This window comes from Martes martes (genome assembly GCF_963455335.1).
Source record: "Martes martes genome assembly, chromosome: 3".
In the NCBI taxonomy this organism is placed as follows: domain Eukaryota; kingdom Metazoa; phylum Chordata; class Mammalia; order Carnivora; family Mustelidae; genus Martes; species Martes martes.
The window spans coordinates 100,866,423-100,890,024 of NC_137890.1; the positions used below are offsets into that span (position 1 = coordinate 100,866,423).

General features: G+C 47.0%; 1 protein-coding gene across 1 annotated transcript in view; it reads left to right on the forward strand.

Moving 5' to 3' along the window:
* The first annotated feature begins 2,086 nt into the window (after positions 1–2,086).
* MGAT5 (alpha-1,6-mannosylglycoprotein 6-beta-N-acetylglucosaminyltransferase) overlaps positions 2,087–23,602 on the forward strand; it is a 312,019-nt gene continuing 290,503 nt past the window's right edge. The window contains exon 1 of the mRNA XM_080799785.1: positions 2,087–2,484. The gene's annotated coding sequence lies outside the window, so the exon portion shown is untranslated. The remainder of the gene's footprint in view (positions 2,485–23,602) is intronic.

The window sequence follows — 23,602 nt, forward strand, 5'->3', positions numbered from 1 at the left end:
TTTTTAACCTAATATCCCTTGTTCACAAGTGGTAGAAATGCTAAAAATCAAACATTATTCATCAGGTAAACATGACCTTGACCATCAGCAACCAGGACTTTCACTATTAAAATCCCACTTCCTCTCTAAGTTTGTAATGAATTCTCTCTTGAGAGGACATGATGAAATATACAACTTCATCCTAGTAAGCATCTTTATGTCTAAAAGCAATGTCCTTTAGTAATTATTAATGTAAATTATAATCTTAACTTCGTAAGAAAAACAATGGAGATAATATTAATTTCCTTCAAAGACATTGTAAGTATATTACTTATACAAGTAAATAAAATATATAATATAAATGTATTTTTATCATATAAATACATATAATGTGTGTACATATGATATTACACCCTCACACTTTCTCTATATACACATAAATTTTTTAACAAGATCTTGAAATAATAACCATATGTAATATGCTCTATAGCAGTGGGTCCGTGATGTTTAAATGATTGATGTCTTTTAGAACTCTCTAGGTAACCAGGTGGCACAGTTATTAACCACCTGCTGAAACTTGGCTTTAAAGCAAATCTATTAGGATTAGAATCTGTACCATCTCTATCCAAAGCACAGAAAGTCTTGGCCACCAGATGTCACTATTCTTCTATTTCCCTCCCCATACACTAAAGAGCTGTGAGACCTTATTTTCTAACAAGGGACTGAGGAAAATGCGCGCCTCCCCACATTCCTGGGATTTCACTAAAAGGTCTTATTAAGAGGAATAGTCCGGCCCTTGCAGATTTCCTCCACGCTCTTGAATAGCACCTGGATGATTTCTGACAGCCGAGGATCCAAGTGGCTGAAAATCTGGGACTCCTTAGGTCAAATGTTAGAGCCATTTCCCTGAGCTTGAAGTTAAAGGCAGGACTGGCTTAATGGGCCTTGAGCCAGGGAAGCTCAGTGTAGGACAGGCCCTGAAGGTGTGTTCTACCCAGGTCCTGGAGTCAGCAGACCTCCCTCACCCTTGGGTAGCCCTGAGTACTCATTTACAAAATGAGAAATTTGGGCTAAGTCATTTTTAGGGTCTAAAAATTCCATGATCTTCAGTTTTTAAATGCCTCTGTTGAGGAGTGTGGGCAGCAGAGTGGGGTGATCTAAATTCCAGACAGAAGACCCCAGGGAGGAGTGAAATAGGGGCATAATTCTCATACAATAATCTGATGTAACTGGTTACAGGGCCTGAAACATGCTGGGATTATGAACCTTGTCATCTTGACCTCTGAGGTGATCCACCAGGTCATTCTCCCTCCGTTCTAGATCCTGCTTAACAATGATCTATAATGTTCTGATGTACATGTACGACCATATCTTCTGGGGCTCGACTGGATTTAATATGTCCTGTCAACCAACGTTTGTGGTACCTTCAGGGCATGAGATGTGATTTATTTCGTTGTGAATTTACAATAGTACAGTGTTCAGCTAGCTCATCCAGCGTGTGCATAGAATCTAAGGGCGGGAGGAAGAAAAAGAAAGAGAAATGGAATTTATTTATTGAGCGCCTACCATATGCCAAGTATACTTAAGTACTTTACATATGCTTTCTTTCATCTTCAAAATAGACTCCTGAAGCAGTATTATGCTCACAGATAAAGAGGCTGAATTCAAATGGTTAAGTGACTTGTCCAAGGTCACAAAAACCAAGTAGTAGACTTGGCTACCTAGAACACATTCCATGAAGAAGGAAACTGAAACTCAGGGCACTTATTAAAGTTGTATGCACCTGTAAATGGGTGAGCCCCCTGTCTTCCCTTACTGGGCTTCGCAGCTAGAAGGCCCCAGGTGCTTCGAGGCCCTTGGACTGCACCACTCTGGAGGATGCTTTGTCATATGAGCATTGGCACACTATCCCCGACCTTGCTAGAATATTATTTATGGCCGCGATTAACCTGTCTCCCTTGCTCCTTTCTCCCTTTGGGCTGCAGAATTGAAAGGTTGCTAGAAGTCCTCTCCAACAGAGTTGAGAGTTTGCAGACGGCCCCTGAGAAGCTGGGGCGTTCCGAATTGGCTGAGCGCTCGGCCTGGGAGGGCGGGGAGTTTGCCGAACGTCCCTGGCCAGAATCCCTGCCTTCAAGAGCCGCGAGCCCAGAAGCGGTGAGAAGTTAGAGACGCTGGGCTGGGGGTGTTAGGGGAAATTGCGGACAGACCCCCGCCCCGCTGGGCTGAGCCCGCGAAGAGCGTCGCTACCGCGTCCGGGCTGTGTGTGGACGCGCCGCGCGCGGCCCCGCCAGGGCTGGGAGTTTGCAGACTGTCCCTGCCGTGGCCCGCTCGGCGGCGGCCCTGCGGCTCCCGCGGCAGCCGCGGCGGCCCCGGGCGCGATCCAGCCCAGGTAGCCGCGCCACTGGCTCGGGGCGCCGCGACCCCGTGCCCCGCCGCGTCGTGGGCCCCGCGGGGACAGCGGCTGGCGGACGCTCCCTGCTGCTATTGCTGCTGTTCAACAAGGAGGTGAGAGCCACTGGGTCGGGGCGATCGCGTCGGGCTCGCCATCCCCGCGGGGAGATGCACGCAGAGGGGACCGCGGAGGGCGCAGGGAGCTGGGCGCGGGCGGGGAGAGCCTGCACCGAGGGCGGCGCGGCCGGGGGTTCTGCCTGCCGCCTGCGTGGGTGCCCTGGCTGCGACCGTTCTGGGGGACCCGGGAGTGCAGCGGGGGACGCGCCTTGAGGCGCCCACCTGCCTGGGGCAGCCCTCCCCAGGGGAGACAGCAGGCCCCCAGTGCCCTTGGGGAAGAGGCTTGTGGGCTTTTCAAGGGACTGTCCAGAGGAGGCTTTGGTGGCGCGGACTGTAGGCGAGCTGCCGGGGATGGCAGATGGGCGCTCGGACCGCGGAGGAGCCTGGTGGGGTCACGCTGCGGGTGTGGGCCGGGCTGGGGTCCCGGGAACCCGGGCGCGCAGGGCGGGCTCAGCCAACGGCCAGTGGGGAGGAAGAAGAAGGGAGGCTGGCCCGGGGCCCAGAAGAGGAGGGATGCGGCGGAGCGACGCTCCGGGCTGGGGAACCGGGAAGCCCGGGGGAACCCCCCCATCCTTTGGGGCCGGTCGCCGGCCCGCGACCCCGTCAGGGCGCTCCGCGAGTCTGCCCGGCCGGAGAGGCTGCGGGGAGCGCAGAGCCCACACCCGCGCGCACACACTCCCCGAGAGCATGCTCAGTGCAGCCCTGGGAACTTCCTGCCGAGTCGCGAGCCGCCCGGCCCCCTCCCGGCCCCCTCTGGGCCCCCCTCCCCGTCCACGGAGTGCTAAGTTGGGGGCTACCGAGCGCGCGGGTGGGGGGCGCGGCGCCCGCCTGTCGCCGTTTCGTGCCCCTGGCCCCTGCCTCGCTTTTGCTCAGATCCCAGCGCTGCTGGCGCCGACCGCCCCCGCGGGTGGGAACGGGGGTGTGGATGTCATCCCCCGCTCCCCGAGGCCAGGTCCGAGGCCGGGAGGCCAGAGGCCTGGCGGTGCGGCCGCTTGCGCGGTGGACTCACTCCCTATGCACTCTCCGAGCGCACCGACCCCGCGCCGGGAGCAGACTGGGTGAAAGGGGGTGTGTGAGCTGGGGACGTTCGCGCACACTTGCTGTCACACACAAAGCCGTGGTTTCGTAGCTACCGCGCGGAAGAGGGAAGAGGTGGCGCTTGCATTGTCCAGCCTTGTTCGGAGCGCCAGCGGGGTGCTCTGCTGGAAGCAGGCGATGCTTAAGGTTTTCGGAGATGCCGGGCTAGAGGTCTAGGGCCCGGTGCTCCCGGTTCCGATTACCAAGCCCGGCGCGGGGCAGACACTGTTGTTCGCTCCGGGCTCTGGCGGCCCAGTTAGAGAAGGCTGGGCACTTACAGAGCTGTGAAGTTGGGGAGGGGAAAGCCGCGGTGTGTATGGGGTTCGGGTGGGATGGCCACAGGGCACCTGGAAACACTCAGATTCGAGTATTAGCTGCGGGATCTCATTGTAAAGACACATAAGTGGCAAGCTGGTGTTCTCGTCTGTGTTCATTGTCAGGACCCTAGGGACTTGGTTGGATTTTACTCGGAGAGCACCCTCCGCCCCGCCCCCAACCACCACCATGTTATCAACTCTATCACGGGTATCTTGAGCCTTGATGAAGGGTCAGAACTGCCTTGTTTTTAATTCAAGAAATCAAAAAACAGTTTTTCATGATAGCCAAACCCATCACAGATCTGTCTTGATAAATGGATTTTCACCACCACCACCCACTTCCTTCTTTCCTACAAATTCTTTTTGTTGTTACTGTTTAAGGCTGAGACAAGCACCCTTAAGTTTGGCACTGCTAGGATTGGAGCGCAGCTCCATTTTCTAGAGGCAGTTTAGTTTTCTCCGGTTACCAACTTGCCATCTGGGTAGTCAGAGGTAAGTGGAGAGGCCCTGAAAAACAGAGTGATGGGGAGGAGGGAGAAGGTGACCGTTTTGCCCCCTTTAGGAGCTGGGACAAAAGGAGAAAGGACCTCCTGTGCCTGACACCTGACTCTGGCAGAGCTGGGTGCCAGGACTTAAGGGTTAGACTTTTCCTTTGGTCTCCACCTTTGTTCCAACTTGCCTGTGTTTGGGACACCTAGGCCTGGAGTCACTAGGAGAAAGCAGTCTGCTGTCCTGGTTTAGAGCCTTGTGGGGCTTGCCTCCACACACGCAGCTGCTGGTTGGGTTGGTGTTTAGGCGGAGGGAGATGGCAGGAGGAGGGCTGGGGGCCTTGCCCAAATCTGCCAATGGCATCTGTGCACCCCAGCCCCTCTGCCAAGCAGCGCATGGGCTTTTTGATCTCAGCAGTGCACATTTCAAGTGCTTTGTGTTTGAAGTGTGAATACAGTACATATATATATTCACACATATGTATGTATATATACGTTTTTATAAAGAAGTATGTGCATATGCAGTGTTCTTTAGTAGCATCTTGGAGCTGGAAGGGACCTCTCAGGAGATCATAGGAATTCAGATTTTCTCCCTTCCCATTCAGTTTTCTCAGTTTAAAAATAACTAAAGCAGCCTTCTGCCCAGCTGGCCTTCAAACACATTGAAATGCCAGAGTCCCCCTGTGATTCTAGTGGGGTTGGGGGGGGGGCTTTGGCTCCTCCCATGAGAAGTGTGACTCCTCGGGATCCCTTGTAGATGTCAGTCATTTAACACCACCTTTCCAGATCAAGTCACTGCAGTGTCACCCTCAGACTGATTTGGCAGGGGACAGACAGTGGCCAGGGTGCCCTGCAGAGAAGTCCAGAAAACTGCACAGAGCAGTCATCATAAGACTTGTGTTGGGAAGTTCACGTCCTTTCTCACTCCATGGTCATTCAGGCAGGTGGTTGCCCTGCTCCTTCCCAAGAGAAGTAAAGCTCTTTGCATGTCTTGGCCTCCTGGCTTTAGAAGGGTGGGCTGCTGGTAGGGTGAAGGGCTTCCTGTGTTGATCTTATTATAGGAAATCTCAGGAAAGCATACACTGTTAGGAGCTTTGTCTCTGGGGGTTTGTTGTTGTGTATGGCAAAATCTGAGAAAGGGTCCTTGTGTCAGGTGAAGAGTTAACAGAGTGTTGGCTGACAGAGGTATATGTGTTCCAGAATCCAGGTACTTAAAAAGAGAGAGAGAGAGAGAGAGGAAATAATTTTATATTTGGGGTGGATGCCGTGTGGGTGACAGTTGAGAGGTTTGGGTCACAAATAAGTGTTGTGCTTGTCAGTGCAAGTTTTACTAGGCTGCCTTTAAAGTTCATAAGTACTTTGAAGTGTAGTCACTCTTAATAACCAGAAGATGGTTGTACTTTTTAATGTGTTGGAAACTGAGTAGAGATCCCCCCAGCCCTTCTTGACGTTTCTAGTCTTGGCCTCGGTCCCTATCCTATATGGCATCTGCTTTCAACATCACAAATCGGAGCCCCGTGTGACCTCTCTGCCAGCCGCAGGTGGGTTCATGGAGTAAGTTTGTCCCACAGCTGCCATGAGCCATGCCCTGTGCTGGGGCTGAGGATAAAGATGTCCTTCTTTAAAATTACCTTTTGAACTTTTAATTTATCTGACCTTCTCTTTCTGTGTGTTCACGCAAAGTACCAGTTCTTGGAAGGTCGCCAAGGTGGGTCCCAGGAGCCTTAGTACTTTAACTATGTTCTCTCAGCTGGAAGCATGGGGACTTGTGCTCTGTTTGCTTCCTTGGGCTGTTTTATTTATTTGTTTTTTCACTGCTACAATTAAATTCATGTTTTCCCAACTTTGTCACATCTGGAAAGCTGTATGTGTTCGTGAGAGGGGTTAGAAGGATCACTTTATTTTTTCAAAATCCCAGAGCTCTCTTATCCAAATGCATAACCTTCTGGAAAGCGAACAGGAGCCTTTCCATCAAGGCCCTTTGTCCAGCCTGAAAAATCTGGACAGGCGGGGGAGTAAGCTGCCATGGCCGGGTTTGGTGGAGTTTTCCCTATAAACTGTCCCTGCCACCCCCCTCTCCTGCAGTGCTTGTGTTAAGGGCTGCTGGAACTTGGCCCCACCTGGGATGGTTATCAAGCATGGCTAAGGAGTATTTCGCCACCCTATTGCCCATGCCCTTAGGAGTGAGGCGCATCCAAGTACTTTATTACTTGTAAGAGTTAAATACTGGTGTTTGCATTTGATTTACTTAAAAAAAAAAAAAAAAGTTGGCCCTTCAAGGTTACCCCTAGAATAGATTAACAGCCTCGCTTTTTTTAAAAATTTAATTTAATTTAATTTTTTTTCAGTGTTTCAACATTCATTGTTCATGCACCATACCCAGTGCTCCATACAATAGGAGCCCTCCTTAATACCCACCACCAGGCTCACCCATCCCCCCACCCCCCTCCCCTCCGAAACCCTCATTTTGTTTCTCAGAGTCCACAGTCTCTCTTGGTTTGTGTCCCCTTCCCATTTACCCCAACTCACTTCTCTCCATCAGCCTCACTTCTGCATCCCACCCTGATTTTTGCGGCTGGCCCTGGAGGGAATGTGTGCCGCCCACCCACTCCTGTCTCAGCTGTACTCCTTAGTGTTGTAGCTCTGAGCACAGACGGCTTCTAAGTCCCGTCACGCTGGTAAGATGCTTTTCGTGGGGCACCTGGGTGGCTCAGTGGGTTAAAGCCTCTGCCTTCGGCTCGGGTCATGATCCCAGGGTCCTGGGATCGAGCCCCACATCGGGCTCTCTGCTCGGCGGGGAGCCTGCTTCCCTCTCTCCCTCTCTGCCTGCCTCTCTGCCTACTTGTGATCTCTGTCAAATAAAAAAAAAAAAAAAAGATGCTTTTCGTAAGTATCCTCCATGGAACAGTCTTCCACTGTAATAGTGTTGGATCTCTTTTTTGTCTCAGTCCACTCATGAGTGTGTGTTGTGTTGATGATCATCACAGATATTATGTGTCCTTATGGAGAAATGTCAGGAGGTGGGCAGAACAATAGAGATGGGATGAAAAATTTACCTTCTGTAATTGACCTGATTGCATATGCTTCTTTCCTATTTCCGTTACTACTCCCTACAGTGGTAAGGTGGACACTGTTGTCATTCCCAGTTTATATATGGGACGTCTGTGAGGTTGTGAAACCTGACTGTGATCACACACAGCTAGCAGTGACCAGGTGAGGATTTGAATGCAAGTGGTCTAGGTCCAGAGTCCATATTAGCTGAGCTGTGCTTAATTAAGGCTAGTAAGCTCATCCTGAAGCAGCCAGCACTTTCTTTCCAACCAAAGCCAAGAGGAGCTTTAGACACTCAGGAGTTGGAAAGCAATTCAGGGAGATCCTTCTGGATTCCTTCTTGCAGAGAGCAAGAAGGGCTTACTTGAAGTCTCATCAGCCAGTGGACAGCAGTGACAAAGCTGGGTTTCAGTTCTGACCCTTGGTCTCACACGAACAATTGATAACAACTGATAACAGTTGTGTGCCCCTTTGTTTGTAGAAACGATTCAGGAAGCAAATGTGCTGGTCATTTGGCATCTGTCCCTCCCCCTCCAAGAACCCCCTGTGCCTCTGAGCTCACAACCAACTTCACCTTAGGTCTGGTGGGGAGCAGATGGTGTGTCTGCATCTTTTCACCATCCACACATGGGAGAATCTGAGCAACTTAAATGATGCCTTTAAGTGAGGTGTCCTCTTCTTCATGTCGGTAAGTTTGACATCTTAAGAATATAGTCTGGGAGGGATTTTACGTTTCACTCGTAAGTTTTCTCCGTGTGTGTGTGTGTCTTAGGGCTCCTGACCCCACTCAGCATTGATTTCCACTCTACAGAAGCGTGGGGTAGGCAAGAAGTGACCTGGCAGTGGCCTCAGAGCTATTTCTTAACAGTTCCAATAAAGGGCCAGTGAGGACATTCCCACAGTGTCTGGAATCCTGGAAAATATTCCTCTGACCACTGGGATCACCATACTTCGTGCAATCTTCCAGTTGGGTGTGACAGCAAACACTATCTCCTTTCATTTTACTCCTTCCATATGACTGTTAGTTACATGGGGCCTACCAGGGCTCCTGCCTGTTCCTGATTCTGAACATTTCTGGTTAAAAAATAGTCCATAGCTGCTCATGGAGTTAGAAGTCTAGTCCTGGTCAGGGCCCACCAGGAAGAGTTCAGCTCAGTCGGGAAGCAGTATGCAAATGAAGAACACATTAATTCAGCCCACGTGACCACTTTGGGTCTCAGTTCTTATGTTGAAAAGTAAGAGGAGATTGAATGAGCGCCAACGTTCTGTTCAGTCCTGACGTATAATCCTCTACATATGGCAAAGGAGGTGTGGAATAAAGAATGAAAATTCCCTTACTGGATAAAAAAAGATTGAGGGAAAACTCAAGTTGTTTTTGCTTTTGCTGGTCGACTCCCTTCAGTACACCATTGAGATGCTTACCGAAGAAGCACCAACCCTTTATTATCACTATTCTTTAGGGATGTTTATTTTTGTATATTTAGAAATAAAAGGTCTTGGTCCCTACTTCTCAGCCTAGAAATAACCCGTTTTGCCTAGTGAAGCTGTTTTTTCCTTTGGGGAATTGAGAATCAAAGAGCAGAAAATGACCGGGCTCCGGGAGTTCTGTGGTTCTGTGTGGCATAGTGCCGTGGGGGAAAGTGGCTAAGGATCTACCCGGCCGCAAGCTGGGCCAAATTCTGTGCACATAACTTCATTACGGCTTCCCTGAGAAACAACTACGTTCAAAGAACAGGGAGTTTGATATCAATCTCCTTGCAGCTGCTTTTTTTTTTTTTTCCCCTTAACCATCTGTTATTTTCAGTTCCGATTTTTTTATTTACTAGTGCTCATGCCAATGAGTTTTCTAAATGACCGACTCTTTCTCTCACGCATCATGTTTAGGAGAGCACTATCTCTGCCTCATGCAAAGAATGATGTTTCTGTGTCCCTTCGGTGCGTTTCTTTGTACTTCTGTACTTCCAGAGGACTTCCCTCGCCCCCACTCTTCTCATTTTTCAGAGCCACCAGGGTTAGTGGAGCACTAAGAAGGGATGGGGAGGGGAAGGGCCTCATTATGTGACATTATGGGATGATTTTTCATCCTCCATTATTTGGGACATACAGACTTAATTCTCTTGGGTGAATGTTATCATTTTTTTCCTATAGATTCACTGTTGTTTATTTGCTTTTTTTTTTTTTTCCCCTGTCCAATAAGCTTCAGAAAGGGAAAGTTGTTTTTTTTGTTCCCTAGGTTGGTTAAAAAAAGCAATACATCTGACCCCTCTCAGAAAGGAGTACGGAGCTCTAGAAAGCGCGACTGGAAGCTCCATTGCCTGGCACAGAGCATGTGCGCATGACCAGTCACATGATCAACGAGGCAGCCGGGCATCATGGGTAAACTGCCGCCATGGCAGGCCAGCCTCTGCAATTAGCTGGCTGTCTTCGTGCGGGTCAACTTGGTGTTCCATGAGTCCGTTTCCTCATGTGTCGAATGAGGCATCTCTTAGCTTCTCCTACATCAGTGGGATTCTTCTAGTGTGCCTTCTTGGCTGAGCTTAGCCTCTTTACCTAACTCGACTTTCTTTAGTCTGTCCTTCATATGCTTAGGTGTTTTCCTAGTTTGGAGGGCCTGTTTGGTCGTGCTTGTTTACCGTTCCATTGTTTAAATCAATCAGTGGACTTTTTGTAGACATTTTTTTTTCTTCCTTACTGTGAGCATAATTCGTGGGCGTATGGGTGCCCAACAAATTGGGACTGTGTGTGAAATAGGGCATATATGTGTCCATGTCAATACACTGCTAGGGCGTATTACCTTATTGTCATATCATCTACCAAAGAAAGCAGGAGTGATCAGATTGGAGCTGCAGATCTGGAGCAGCCTTCAGTTAAAAGAAGTCCCTAGAAAGTTTGTGTGGAAAGATTTTGTTGATATGGCTTTTCCCTAACACATGCTAGTCAGAGCTATAGTTAGGTTGTCTTTGAAGACTATATGAATAATGATTTTATTGCACTTTCCTATAGACTGCTATAAAGTAAAGAAAATACTATAAAGTATTTTTGGTGATAATAAGTTGCTCATTCTATCATAATGCCTTTTCTCTAATTGCCCCTATAACCAGAATCAGATGCAGTTTTCCATTTTTGATGCCATGCCTAGTTAGTGTTCTCCAAGTTCCAGTTTCTTCCTCCCACTCCAGTGGCTTGAAGAGAGACTTCGGTTCTGTTATTGTCAGCCTTTGGTATAAAGATTACAAGATTATGCAGTCCTTCTGTTACTGCTGTAACAAATAACGGCAAATTTAGTGGCTTAAGGCAATACAAATTTATTGTTTTATAATTCTGTAGATCAGAGATCCACCACAGGCCTCTTTGGGTAAGATCAAGTGTCTGCTCCTTCTGGAAGCTCGAGGGAAGAATCTAATTCCTGGCCTCTTTCAGCTTCTAGAGGCAGCTCACATTCATAGGCTTTTGCCCCCTTCCTCCACTGTCCAAACCAGTAATGCTCAGCTGAGTTTTTGCCCCTTTGCCATCAACCTGGTTCCCTGACCACAGCTAGGAAAGGTTCTCTGATGTTAGGATCTATGTGATCAGATTGGGCCCGCCTGGATAATCCAGGATAATCTCCTCATCTCGAGATCCTTAATGTAATCCTATGTGTCCTATAAGGTAACATTCACAGGTTCCAGGGATTAGGACGTGAACATCGCTGGGGCCATTTTTCTGCCTCCCGCAGTGCTCAAAACTGTCAAGAAATGTTTTTTTACTCTTTATGTAGAACTCCTCCTTTCTGTGAAGGAACTTTAGTACCCTAGGGAATTTGCTTATTTCCCTCATCTTTTTTGACTGTATTAAAATGGACTGTTTGCAAAACCCAGTATTTAGGATTTGAGTTCTGCTGTGGTCAGACATGGAGCTGTGCACATTTACATGTTGAGGCTTGTGTGGTATCAGCAGTACTTCTGCAGTGAGGAAGCCGAGGGGCAGAGGAAACTTACTCAGGGTCACGAAGCCAGAAGTGTGGGAGCCAGGATACGAAAGTGGATCTCATTGATTCCGAAGCCTGGGTTCCTTTCACTCTGCCTTTCTGCCTCTGATGTGATAATGAAAAAACAAACTGAGAAGTGGTAATGGGGAAATGTAAAATAATGTTGAATCTCTCTGCTTCTGCCAAGGTGATGACAGTAAATACTGCCTGTGGTAGATTGATTACACTAATGGCCCCAATTAATGGCCTCCCTGTATCTACACTTCTTACCTTCTAACTTTGTAGTCCCCCTTCCATCCCTTCCCCACCACTGGGATTGGTCACGTGACGCTTTGGCTAGTGGGACATTAGCAGACGTTCTGTAGACGGAGTTTAAAAGAGCCTGCATGCTTCTGAGTACCTTTTACATAGCTGGGCTTGCCACCTCCGTGAGAACATGCCCAGGCTGGCCTAATGGAGAGTTCTGAGAGACACATGGGGATGGGCCCAGTGGTATCAGCCGAGGCTACCCTAGACCAGCCAGCCCACAGCTGAACTGTTGGGTGCTCAAAGTCTCCACAGCATGTCTTGCCAAGATCAGTTAAGACTGTCCTAGGTCACCAGAACCAGCCAACTAACCCGTAGAGTTGTAGAAACAAGCGATGGTGGTTGTTTTAAGCCACTGAGTTCTGGAGAAGTTTGTTATATGGCAACTGCTAACCGATACACACCTCACATCAGGTGTTTGAATAGCGTGAGAAGTATTTTTAGTATTTTTAGTGAGAAGTATTTCCTTTTGAAGATCATTTTGGACTGCTCATCCCTAGTTAATATTCTTTGTACAAATTTAATACATTTTAAAATATTCTTTTAAGGTTATAGTTTGGGCTCAAGAACTTGCTCATTGTATCCACCCTTTTTTCTACCCCCCCCTTTTTTTTTTTTAACATGGTTGTCTTTTAAATTCGTATCAGTTTAAGTCCAAAGCAGACTTGCTTTTCCTCCTCAAACTATTTGTTATTTCTAGCATGCTGGCTTTGACCCCCAATGTACAGTAAGAAATTCATATTAACTCCTAAGTCATATTTACATGTATATAACAGCAAGGAGAATTTCAAGACACATTATCTACCCCTCTGCCTCTGAAGCCCTCAGATGCTTCCTGTTCTGTTTCATGGACTTAAAAAATGCTGGTCAGGAGTCAGCACCATGGCCTGCTGCTGATTTTATGAAGTTTTATTAGAACCTGGCTACTCCTGTTGATCATGTATTGTTTGTGGGTGCTTTCAAGCTCCGGTGGCAGAGTTGAGTAGTTGTGGCAATGATCATCTGGCCTGTAAAGCCTAGAGTATTTACCACCTGGCTCTTGAAGAAAAGTTTTCTGACCCTTGCACTGAACTGATTTCATAACCTATCAGTTAGCTGTGACCCTCCATTTTAGAAGACACTGTTCAAGTGACCTTTAGCTCTCCTGATATTCTTCTGGAAATTATACTAAACAAATCTGTCACATGTGAACTACCCCTTTACCTGTGTCATACTTGGACTCTCTCCTCTATTTACTTAGATTCAACGATTAATGTTTTTGTGATTTAACATTATACCTGACTGGCTTATATAAGACACTTTGGGAGCATTCCTAAAATATATCATTTTGAAGTAATATTATCCGCCCCCCCCTTTCAAATTTAAATGAGGCTTTCTTGTGGAAACTAACTGGGATTAAAATGGACACAGATTCCATTCAAGTGCTAGTTATTTATTCATTAGATTTCAGCAGTGCCTTTTTTTGTGATATAATGGAGTCCATTAGTGAAAGTGGGAGAGAAACAGAGGTAGCTTCTTTTTACCACACCTCTCTGGCAGTTGGTCCTTATTGCCACATTTCTGAATTAGGGTGATATTATTCCTGAGCATAATAAAATTTAAATACATTAAATCATGGACTCTGGGGGTTGGAAAGACTTTGGAAAAAAATCTTTTTTTATTGAGACCCAGTTCGGTCCCTTAAAGACCAAATTTTTCTGACACCTAAATTTTCCAAGCTTGTCAAGGAGGGACAACAATGTTATTTATGTCATATCACTAATGAGATTGATGAAAAGAAGCTGAGGCAGAAAAGCCTTCAGAAGGATCTGGATGTATCTTTCTAGAATCAGAAATACCAGTTGAAGAATGGTCGCTGGCTCATTTATTTATCAGCAGTGAGAAAGAAATCAAAATAAATGAGCTTCAGCTACAGCATGAAGAGTTTAGGTAGGATCTGAGAAATGTCTCCTAAATAAGGTGGCTTCTTTGATATTAGAATAGATTCTTCTGAGTATTTGCTTTTTTTTTATCAGAGAGAGAGAGAGCTCCAGAGAGAGCATGCAAGCAAGGGGAGGGGCAGAGGAAGAGGGAGAAGCAGACTCCCCATTGAGTTGGAGCCCTATGCTGGCCTGATACCAGGACCTTGAGATCATGACCTGAGCCCAAGTTAGATGCTCACCTGACTGAGCCACCCAGATGCCCCCTGAGTATTTTTTATCTTAATTGCCTCCCTTAGTTCAGGCAGGTGGTTTGACTCTTCTGAGTGCTAGCAACAGGGACCTGATAGAGCTTGCTTCAACGAAGTGCAGAATTCATGTTAGGGCGGGAGGCTCTGGGCACCCCAGGAATCTCCTTTGCTTCCTCTTTGAGTCCATCTGCCTGGTTGGTTAATTCTCCCCTGCCTTGGGCTTCTTTCTTCCCAAAGGCAGAACGTGGGTGACACTAGCTACTTAGGGGAAGTCATCCAGCATGACTAATATTTCTTGTAACACAAATTGTAGTTTCCTGGGGAGTATCTCCTCAGTGGCCCAGCTTGACCTCACCCAGAGGTGGGCAGAGCTAGGCATTGCAATGGGATTTTGGCTAGCTCCAGGGAGCCTTATGGGGGCTTTGTAGAAATTTGTGGGGGAAGTTTTGGCTGTTGATTGGGGAGTGCTACTAGCATTTATTGGTGGGGACCAGGGTTGCTAACTGTGATGGGTAGAACAGTCTTTTTTTTTTTTTTTAAGATTTGATTTATGTACTTGAGAGAGAGCTAGAGAGAGTGTGCGCATGCACAAATGGGGGGAGGGGCAGAGGGAGAGGGAAAAGCAGACTCACGGCTTAGCACGGAGCCCGATGTGGGACTTGATCCCAGGACCCTGGGATCATGATCCAAGCTGAAGGCAGATGCTTAACCAACTGAGCCACCTGGGAGCCCTTGCAACAGTCTTACACTCCGAAATGTATCCCATGTCGCACTATGAGACAATCATGGACAACAAAACCTGTTTACTACCTGAACCTAGAGGCCGTATCTTACACATAAACAAAGAACATTTTGTATGTTTTAGGTAAGCATTGTCTTTCTCAGCTGACAACGGAAGACTGTGTTTTGTTTCATTGGGAAATGCACCAAGAAATGTTCGCCATTTTGAAAAATCACACCAACCCTGGCATCACCATGTCACCCATTTCGGCCCTCATTTGTAGCCAACCAATTTTTTGATTTTACATTAAAACACAAGCAACTAATGACCCCATTATGCCTTCTAGATCGGTCTCACCCAACCAATTGCATATCGAAATACCTGTTAGGTTTGTTATCACTTATTTCCTTTTCATTTACTCTGAGGGCAACAAGTATATATGTTTGAAATTGTGTTTAGGAGGGTTATCTAAGAAGTTGATTTGAGATAGTGAAGGGGTATTAGAAGTTTGCTTTAAGCTGGGAGCTTCAGGGCTGGTAGAGGTTAGAACACTGCACTGGGAGAAGTGATTTGTAAAGTCATTTTTTTCTTCTAATCTAATGATTCAACTAAATTAAATATTCTTAACACTGATCATTTAGGAAATTAAAAAAAAAAAACTGTACCTCATACATTTTCTGTGGCCGACTGTGAAAAAAGAAAGAGATGTGTTGGCCCCATACTGCTCAGTCTGTGTGGATGGTGGACTCTCCATGGTGCTCACCACCCACCCCCCCGTCTGTGTGGTTTCTGGCTCCTGCTGGGCCAGGGCTCGGTTGTGGGTCTCCTCGTCATTCTCTCCTATGGAAGAACCATAGGCATAGGGAATGAAATCAGCTTATCACCTGAGTTTCACATGAACTACTGCAGACCCATCTGTCAGGCTTTAAGCCCAGGCTGTGAGCTTGTTCAGGAAAATACTACACCTTGATTTTCACTAACCTCTAACCCAAATTTGAGCAATCCTTAGCTTTTGAAAATTGGCCATAAATCACAGTATGATTATTATTGTCTGTGACTTTGTCACCAGTAGATATCCAATATTTTCATCTCATGTTATAGATGTCTGACCAATATCTTGAAATGTCAGTACTTTAAAATTATGGTGGTTATTACACCTGCAGCTAGATAGTGTTTTTTAATGTGTTAATAAACAAGCATATGTGTTATTATACCACAATTTAAAAAAATATTTTGGTAACCGTATTTAAATATCATCAATTTCCTCCGTAATCCTGTATATTTGATTTTATGTCTTCAAAAAAATCCCGAGAAGGGATCTGTGGATGTCCCCCATCTGCCGGGGGCGGGGGATGGTGGTACAGAAATCACAGTGTAGAATGGCGAGGTGCCCACCCACCCTGCCCTGTCTCTTCGGTTTGTTGGGAGTTGACCTTCCCCTAACATGGCCTTTCCCCAAGAGTGCCAGATATGAATGTGGGAGGGGTGTGGGTTTATCCCCATTTGGCTTATTTTCTTCTTAGACCAGAACTGGTCAAGGGTTTGAGCTTGATTCAAGCCTCAGCTCATTCTTTTATCAGACATGAGGAGGCAAGTTTGTCAGAACATTCCTCTGGCAAGGCTGTATTGATCAGTACAAGGTACATGATGCATTTAAAGCCAAAACATACTGATTATCTGAATCCTAAGCAGAAGTGTGATTTCTAGTTTAGTTTTTCAAGTGGAGAAAACCACGGACATTTTGCAAGACAATTCCCTATATACATCCCAACTTCTCTTTTCCTCTTTGTATGCTTCAGAGTTACATAATCATAACCAACTCTAATAAAGACTGCATTGCTTAAGAAATATTGCATAAATGGCTGCCAGGGTGTTTTTCATTACCATCTCACATGTGGGGGAGGGGCATTTCCTAGAAGTTAGGGTTTGGGTGGACATGGACAGCACCGTCGGTGTCCACTTGCCACCTTGCCACCCAGGGAGTCCAGCCTACAGGGTGCCATGCTGCAGCTATCACTGGATCTCTGGGAAGAACCTCAACCTTTCTCTGTTTCTGGAAACTTCTCTTAATAGGAAATGACTTTGCCACAGATGAGCCCAATGCCCTTGCTGTCCTCCAGACACGGAGTCATTGTGCTGCCATGTGCATCTTTTTCCTCTCACAGCTTCTAAATCTATATTTAGAGCATGAAAATGCTGAACATTTCCTTTCTAATTTTTTAGAAGTTGAGCATAGGGAGAGTTCTTCACGCATTCAACACTAATATCTTGGACAACCATATTAAATAATCATGGGAATCGTATTTTTTCTTTGTTTCAAAAAATATGCTGAAGATTGGAATTGAGTAGTTTGAAATTTTTAACCTTCATTTCTCTGTGGGCTTATACTGATCAAATTTTTCATGGAGTAAAAGCCACTCCCTTAGGGAATTAGGAGCAGCCCCATTACATGATCTTGTTACTGCTCATGTCAGAGTAAAGAGAACATATGTGTACTTAACAAGCTAATTAATGAAGTGACAGCATCTCTCTTGCTCGCTCTTTGGAAAAGGGAACAGCAAAATTCTGTTGATCCTGTGCTACCTATTGTCCTTACAGATTTATGTGCAAGATTGTGGGTGCCACTTACCCTAATTTTTTTTTTTTTTGTTTTAAGTAAGTTTTTAATACACAGCCTGTTTATTGTTATTTTTTATTTTAATTCCAATATAATTAACATGCAGTATTTACTATTAGTGTCAGGTATATAATATAGTGAATCAACAATTGTGTACATTGCACAGTGCTCACCACTATTAAGCGTACTCTTGATCCCCATCACCTATTTTACCCCTCCCCCGCTCACCTCCCCTTTGGTGACCCTCAGTTTGCTCTTTATAGAGACTGATCTTTAGTTTGTCTCTTTTTTTCTTTGTTTGTTTCTTAAATTCACATGTGAATGAAGTCATGTGGTATTTGTCTTTCTCTGACTGAGTTCACTTTGTATTATATCCTCTTGGTCCATCATTTGGCCTGATTTTTTTTTTAAGACTTTATTTATTTATTTGACAGACAGAGATCACAAGTAGGCAGAGAGGCAGGCAGAGAGAGAGGAGGAAACAGGCTCCCCGCAGAGCAGAGAGCCCAATGCAGGGCTCGATCCCAGGACCCTGGGATCATGACCTGAGCCGAAGGCAGAGGCTTTAACCCACTGAGCCACCCAGGCGCCCCTGGCCTGATTTTTGAAGTGAGATACCTCAGATCCTTTTACCAAGGAAACTGTCCTGTCATTGGATCCATAAGACCAGGTGTTTTTTAGGAAAAGACTTGAGAAAGCAGGAAATGCACCAACTTCATTGGCTGAGGAGTGGTGGTTTTGCTCAGTTTGAAGGCTCCTTTACCTCTCTTCCCCATTCTGAGCCGCATTTACTGGGTCTGTTTTTCATAGAAGTTTGGTGTGGAATGAATGTTGATCTGTGGAGAGAGCAAACAGCGTGCAGAAGATCTGGAGGATGAAAGTTTAAATATCCGTGAGTGATTCATCTCCCGGTCAGGTGGACAACGAAGTTAATGGTGCAGCTGCTAGACACAGAGAGATCCCGTTACCATTCTAGAGACCCCATCACCATGAAAAGTGGAAAATACAGGTCTTCAAACTGACAATCCAAAGGTGAGGACCTCAAGTACAGAATAACGCTTTTTCCCCGAAAGTGGACCTCTTGAGCACGTAGCTGGTGTTCACGGGAGTACTTTTGGGAACCAGGCCTGGAGCACATTGTCTGATTTCATGCTGATGACAACCCTGTAAATTAGATTCACTTGTCTTCACTGAACACATGTGAAACTGAGGTCTGGAGAAGTTAAGTGTCTTGTGTGCAGCGACTCACAGAATCATAAGGGGCCCATATAATTTTACCACCCAAACCTGAACACTTTTGAGAGTAAAAGGGAATGTTGGTAACGATTATGCTGGGAGAAGAGGCTCCGATGGTATGTAATGTCCCATTGCTAATAAGGTGCAGATTGGGGCTTTAATTCGGGTCTCTGTTTCCAAAGCCTGTCTGTTCTCCATTAGATGTGTTAGATCAGGCTGTCTCATCTCCAGATGAATTGGTAAAGGCACCCATTGAATAACCTTGTGAAGATGCGTTCTGCACTACGTATAGAGCCAAAGAGAAATGCTTCTGAGGCTAGGTAAACGTTCCCTTTGGCAAGAGAAATGTCTAGTAGGGATGTTCTTTTATATAAAAGTATAGAAAGGGGCTTTTTTCGGGGAAGGCAGATGGTTTTTCTCTTCCTAAGATGTGGTTTTCCATTTTTCGTTGAAAAGAATGGGCCCGCTTTAGCATTTACAAGAAAGATAAAGTGAGACTCATAAAATCTCATATCCAGGGCAAACGTCTTCCTAGCCAGTAGCTGTTATGATACAGAGTGATAGAGTAGATTCTCAATAGTAAGGTGTGTAGATGAAATTTACTACCCCCGTTGTTAGCACTTTGTCCACGACTGTTATTATCAAGGCCGATTTGTGCAGTATAATCATTACCGTGAGATGTTAAAATGAAATCCCAGCACCTGAATAGACGGCCCAGCCAGTGTTGGACACTCTGACTTGTGACGAGGAGGCTCCGTGCCTCCGAGAGCCTCAGATACACACGTGTGAACACACTCAGCAGAGGTGCAGACACGAAGATAAATGAAACCCAAGGTACTTATAACTGGTATTACAGCCCAACCACGGAAAGTAATAAAGAACATCACACAGCTCTCCAGGATTTATTTGTTCCCTGTGTCGTGTTCTTTTGCTGCCTTTGAGGCCCGTGGAGGTGTAAAAGCCAAAGTTTCCTAACAGCAGTCCTGTCCACACCGTGGCCTCTCAAAAGTCCTGCTGGATTGCCATTCATCATCAAGTCAGCAGCGCCAAAGAATGACATGCCATTCAGAGGCACTGCTGGCAACCCAGAGTAAGCAGGCGGATGGGTGAGAGTTATGTGGTTTGGTTGGAAATTTGGGATCAGGCTTTCAGTTGAGAGCTGTTACGTGGCCTTCCTTCTACACCTCGGTGCCTGGGGGCCCTGCCTTCTGAACCTTGGAGCACCCCAAATAAACAGTCTCCGAGTGAGCAAAATGAAACTTTCTGGTGACGAAGCTTTCCCCCATCAGGAGTGACCACTGGGACCAAGAGGGGGACTGGGGATGGGGGTTGGCTGGGGTGGGCTCAGGGATTTGCACCCGCTCCTGTGATTTGGTTAAGCTGCTCCCTGAAGAATGCAGCGATCTCTGCTTGTCTTCCGAACGTCCAGACTGTAGGGACCGTAGGCTATAAAACAGAAAAAGAAAACAGGATTGGAAGAGAAACATGAGAAGGGGAAGCGGGGGGATAAATGCAGGGGCCTGTGTAGCAAGCGGCAGCCTTTCTGCTGTGGAAAAGGACAGACCGTGGCAGATGTGGAGCAGCTGTGCAGACCTGGGTAACAAGGGTCTTCTTGGAAGGGGGCAGGAAATATCAGCTGGGAAGTCAGAGGTCTGGGGACTTGTGCTTTCCTTGCCACTAACTAGCTTCGTGAGCCCCTGTCTCTTCTGCCAAAGTGGGCAAGTCTCCTGAGGAATTATATGTCAGGCATAGGTGTCCAGAGGTGAACACAACACCTGACCATTCATCTAGGGCAGGGACCTGTCATAAATACTCTGTTGTTCCAATATTAGTAGGAACAGCTAAGTCTCTTTTTTTTTTTCAATTTTATTTATTTCTTCGACAGAGAGAGAGCACAAGCAGGGGGAGCGGCAGGCAGAGGGAGAGGGAGAAGCAGTCTCCCCGCTGAGCAGGGAGCCGGATGTGGGACTTGATCACAGGCCCCAAGGATCATGACCTGAGCCGAAGGCAGACCCTTAACGACTGAGCCCCCAGGCGCCCTAGGAAAGGCTACCTCTTACAAGTGTTTTTTATTATGTGCCAGGGAGTTATAGATACGTCCCATTGATTTATATCTGTAGCTCTTTTAATCCTCCCAACAACCCTGTGACGGAGGTACGATTGTCCGAGTTTTGGAGATGAAGAAACTGAGGTACAGAGAAGTGAAGTCATTTGCCCCAGGTTGTAGAGCTAACAAGTAGTGTAACTAGGATTGGAACCCAGGGAGCCTGGCTCTAGAGCCCACGCTGTGCCATGCTTGTGAGGTGTGTGTGTGTTTGTGTGTGTGTGTGTGTGTGTGTGTGTGTGTGTAGGGGCTGCCGCACCTTCTTGTTACCTCCATTGCCGGACTGTCAGCTGCTTGAAGGCAGCAACCATGTTCGCCTTGTTCACTTGTCTTCCTCGTGCCTGGCCCAGTGTAGGCTCTGGGGCATTTTTGTTGAATGGATAGTGGATAGGTGGGTAGACGGGTGGATGAGATAAATAGGGTCTTCAGGGAGCTTATAGTCTAAAGAGGAAGGCAGATCCATAAACACCTAATGGCGGTCCCTGTCAGGCAGGAAGGGTGCCTAGTCTAACCGGGGGCATCAGGGAAAACTTCCTGGCAGGTGATACCTGAACCGGGCCTGGGAAGATGTGCAGAATTTGGGAGAATCAGGGGGAAGGCGTGCCAAGGAGAGAGGTTATGAGGGGTAACTCGAGCGTTGCCTCAGCGGTCAACTGTTCCCGGAACACAGAGGGCAAGGCGGGGGCTGCTGGAGACGAGGCCGCGTCAGGAAACCTTGCTGTGGGGAGGCGATGGGGCTTGCTCCTGAGAACTGCGGAGAGAGCTCCTGAGAGGGAGTGACAGGCAACTGTGGATTTCAGATAGGGTGTCCTGGCTGCCCTGTGAAGGGTGGAAGGAACAGGAATGAGATCGGGGCAGGGGAGAAGCTTCTGCAGTGGTCCTAAGAAGTGGTCACGGGAACTTGAAGTGGCAGTGGGGGAAAGGAGGCTAGAGGGCTGGGACAGGAGGGTGACCATTCACTTTGGACGTGTTGCATTCAAGGCATCATCAGACGGCTGCTGTGCTGTACGGGTTCTTCCACCGCAGTGCGAAGCTGGCCTGAATCTGGGAGGCTAAGGACCGGGGTCAGTGTGGGTTTCGGCATTAAAGAAGGAGAGAAAGAGCCAGCTAGGAAGGCGATTTTGAAGGTAGAGGCTGGGGTCTCAGGACCAATGCTTCAGGTGACAGAGCTTTATGGGCAGGAGGAGGGAAAAGTCCTGAGGTGGGGGAGTGGGGAGAGTGGAGGGGGAAAGTAAAGGGGAATAGGAGTAAGGGGGGAAAGCAGTCGCCAGAGGGAGGGAATCTGGAGGAGCAGAGGTGTTGTCATTATAGACAGGGACTGTGATCCATTGACAGGACATACCCGGGATAGGTAACCCCCCACCAGACCAAGGGCAGATTAGGGGCTTTCAGGAGCTGGGTGGAGGGGGAGAAATGGGGAGTAACTGCTTGATGGGCCCGGGGTTTCTTTTTGAGGTGATGATGTTCTGGAACTAGACAGAGGTGAGCTTGCATAATATTGTGAATGTACTAAATGCTACTGAATTGTACATCTTTAGGGATTGATTCAATGACAGATGATTTTCCTCTCAATAAACAAAAAAATTGGAAAGGGGAGAGGTAGGAAGTGCAGCGGGTCACATCCCACGACCAGGATTTTCTGGCCCCTGCCCGTTCCCAGCTCTTTCTGTAACAGCTTTACTTCCATCACCTACCAATGGCGGGCCTTGTTTGCTTTCTAGAATTTACTAGAATGCACGTGCCATGAGATTCAGTCCTGCCTCTCTAGTACCAGAAGGGCACCGACACAGAGTGCACGTTCGGTAAATGTTGGAGTGGGTGGATGAAGCAGGTCAGGCTGGCTCCTGGAAGTAGACCGGGGAGAGGGTGCCAAGTTTGGAATTGCAGGCTGGGGGTAAAGGGAAATGGAGCAGATTGAGGACAGGAAAAAGCCTGAGTTTCTGATGTTAGAGGTCTAGGGAAGAGGAGAGCTTGAAGTCACTAGTAACACTGCTCCTGTGGTCGGTTTCTGTGTCTTCATCTACTTGTTCTGGTGCTGCCCAACTGCTTGCGTGCAGAAGGGAAAGGAGACTCTTCTGGGAGATCCAGTTTGTTGGGAATTTTGCTGCTACGTGATGACGGTGGGGAAGGACAAGGATTTGGGGAAAGAGGGGACTTTGGAAGCAAATGACTCAGAGAGATGGGGGAGTCTGGGAAGGGTAGCCTGTGAGCCCAGGAAAATGGAACAAAGTGCTCCCAGGACTCTGGGGCATAGAGGGCAGGCCCGCAGTGTTGGGAGTGGAGACAGGGACAGTTGATGTAGACGAGATGTCAGGGATGTGGCTCAGGTGGAATGAAGGTGAAGGTTACTGGGCTCCAGGTGGCCACTGTGTTGTGAGCCCAGGGCAGTGATTTCCAAAATTTGGTACTCAGGATAACCCCTGGGGTATGGGAAGAAAATGTGAAAACTTCTACTCTTATTTTTTTCATTAAAGTTAAAGGTTTCGTGTAAGCCTGATGATTTACAGACTTGCACACCTGAAGCAAATAATACATTATATGTTAATAAAGTTTAAAAAAAGGGCTTATATTTCAGTAATATATACATGTTTATTATTTTAAAACAAATGAACATATCTTAGGGGTACATGCTCCCTTTTTACTAATGGGATGTGTGAACCAAGTATTTGTGAAGACTTCTGGCTTAGGAAGTTGAACAGGCCCTTGTCTAGCTGTGTTTGGGGGTGAAGTCATATGAAAGGTCACGTGGCTTGCCGAAACAGAAGCTTTATGTCTCCTCTGTGTCTCTGTCACCATTTCCTGGTTGACCAGCTAAGGGTATCCACCAGAAAGGGCATAAAGTTTGTCTGGAGTGACTGGCTCTTTGCAAACCCATTTTGTGCTACAGACTGCCTTTTCTAAGTGACTGCAAACTATTGCTGAATATTCCTCGTAGAACTTGAATACCTGCTAACTTCATTAGTTTCTAGAATTCATTTCCACCCCTGAACCCTGTATTTTGTTTTTTTGTTTTTGAAAATTGGACTTTTTTTCCCCCTTCTCTTCTGATTTCCTGGATATT